Source organism: Schistocerca americana, unplaced genomic scaffold (genome assembly GCF_021461395.2).
Source record: "Schistocerca americana isolate TAMUIC-IGC-003095 unplaced genomic scaffold, iqSchAmer2.1 HiC_scaffold_915, whole genome shotgun sequence".
Taxonomy (NCBI): Eukaryota; Metazoa; Arthropoda; class Insecta; order Orthoptera; family Acrididae; genus Schistocerca; species Schistocerca americana.
This window is the reverse complement of record NW_025726692.1, coordinates 47,501-49,827: the sequence shown is the minus strand read 5'-3', so window position 1 is coordinate 49,827 and position 2,327 is coordinate 47,501. Positions and strand designations below refer to the sequence as shown.

General features: G+C 53.8%; 1 non-coding gene across 1 annotated transcript; it reads left to right on the top strand.

Moving 5' to 3' along the window:
• Positions 1-327: 327 nt before the first annotated feature.
• LOC124592351 lies at positions 328-2,237 on the top strand. Its single transcript, XR_006977403.1, has one exon. It is a non-coding gene; the product is annotated as a small subunit ribosomal RNA (ribosomal RNA).
• The last annotated feature ends 90 nt before the right edge of the window (positions 2,238-2,327 follow it).

Here is a 2,327-nt window from a genome sequence, read left to right as displayed (position 1 = left end):
TGGCGCGTTGTTGTCTCCCGCCGGCAATGCCACGACAGCACGCTCCCGGGCCTCTGTCGGCAGCGGCAAGCTCAGTTGGGAGCACGGGTGGTCGCACCTAAAGCGTCTACTCGCCAAACTCCGGGCGATTGCGCCTCTCTCGAACCCGACCAAGTACTTAGGACGGCGCTGCGCGCCGCCGGGACCTGAGAGGGTTTCGAGGTGTATTGTGCAGGGGAGCTCAGCCTCCTCCTGTTTGCAGAATAATTGAGCGGACGCTTGCGTGTTCGCGCGGGCCCCCGGGACACACTCCCGGGCGGCCGGCTGCTCAGCTCTAGTTGACGCAGCTCCCTGGTTGATCCTGCCAGTAGTCATATGCTTGTCTCAAAGATTAAGCCATGCATGTCTCAGTACAAGCCGCATTAAGGTGAAACCGCGAATGGCTCATTAAATCAGTTATGGTTCCTTAGATCGTACCCACGTTACTTGGATAACTGTGGTAATTCTAGAGCTAATACATGCAAACAGAGTCCCGACCAGAGATGGAAGGGACGCTTTTATTAGATCAAAACCAATCGGTCGGCTCGTCCGGTCCGTTTGCCTTGGTGACTCTGAATAACTTTGGGCTGATCGCACGGTCCTCGTACCGGCGACGCATCTTTCAAATGTCTGCCTTATCAACTGTCGATGGTAGGTTCTGCGCCTACCATGGTTGTAACGGGTAACGGGGAATCAGGGTTCGATTCCGGAGAGGGAGCCTGAGAAACGGCTACCACATCCAAGGAAGGCAGCAGGCGCGCAAATTACCCACTCCCGGCACGGGGAGGTAGTGACGAAAAATAACGATACGGGACTCATCCGAGGCCCCGTAATCGGAATGAGTACACTTTAAATCCTTTAACGAGTATCTATTGGAGGGCAAGTCTGGTGCCAGCAGCCGCGGTAATTCCAGCTCCAATAGCGTATATTAAAGTTGTTGCGGTTAAAAAGCTCGTAGTTGGATTTGTGTCCCACGCTGTTGGTTCACCGCCCGTCGGTGTTTAACTGGCATGTATCGTGGGACGTCCTGCCGGTGGGGCGAGCTGAAGGCGTGCGACGCGCCTCGTGCGTGCTCGTGCGTCCCGAGGCGGACCCCGTTGCAATCCTACCAGGGTGCTCTTGAGTGAGTGTCTCGGTGGGCCGGCACGTTTTACTTTGAACAAATTAGAGTGCTTAAAGCAGGCAAGCCCGCCTGAATACTGTGTGCATGGAATAATGGAATAGGACCTCGGTTCTATTTTGTTGGTTTTCGGAACCCGAGGTAATGATTAATAGGGACAGGCGGGGGCATTCGTATTGCGACGTTAGAGGTGAAATTCTTGGATCGTCGCAAGACGAACAGAAGCGAAAGCATTTGCCAAGTATGTTTTCATTAATCAAGAACGAAAGTTAGAGGTTCGAAGGCGATCAGATACCGCCCTAGTTCTAACCATAAACGATGCCAGCCAGCGATCCGCCGCAGTTCCTCCGATGACTCGGCGGGCAGCCTCCGGGAAACCAAAGCTTTTGGGTTCCGGGGGAAGTATGGTTGCAAAGCTGAAACTTAAAGGAATTGACGGAAGGGCACCACCAGGAGTGGAGCCTGCGGCTTAATTTGACTCAACACGGGAAACCTCACCAGGCCCGGACACCGGAAGGATTGACAGATTGATAGCTCTTTCTTGATTCGGTGGGTGGTGGTGCATGGCCGTTCTTAGTTGGTGGAGCGATTTGTCTGGTTAATTCCGATAACGAACGAGACTCTAGCCTGCTAACTAGTCGCGTGACATCCTTCGTGCTGTCAGCGATTACTTTTCTTCTTAGAGGGACAGGCGGCTTCTAGCCGCACGAGATTGAGCAATAACAGGTCTGTGATGCCCTTAGATGTTCTGGGCCGCACGCGCGCTACACTGAAGGAATCAGCGTGTCTTCCTAGGCCGAAAGGTCGGGGTAACCCGCTGAACCTCCTTCGTGCTAGGGATTGGGGCTTGCAATTGTTCCCCATGAACGAGGAATTCCCAGTAAGCGCGAGTCATAAGCTCGCGTTGATTACGTCCCTGCCCTTTGTACACACCGCCCGTCGCTACTACCGATTGAATGATTTAGTGAGGTCTTCGGACTGGTACGCGGCATTGACTCTGTCGTTGCCGATGCTACCGAAAGATGACCAAACTTGATCATTTAGAGGAAGTAAAAGTCGTAACAAGGTTTCCGTAGGTGAACCTGCGGAAGGATCATTACCGACTAGACTGCATGTCTTTCGATGTGCGTGTCGTGTCGCGCAACACGCTACCTGTACGGCTCGCAGTAGCCGTGCGCCGCGTGCGGAA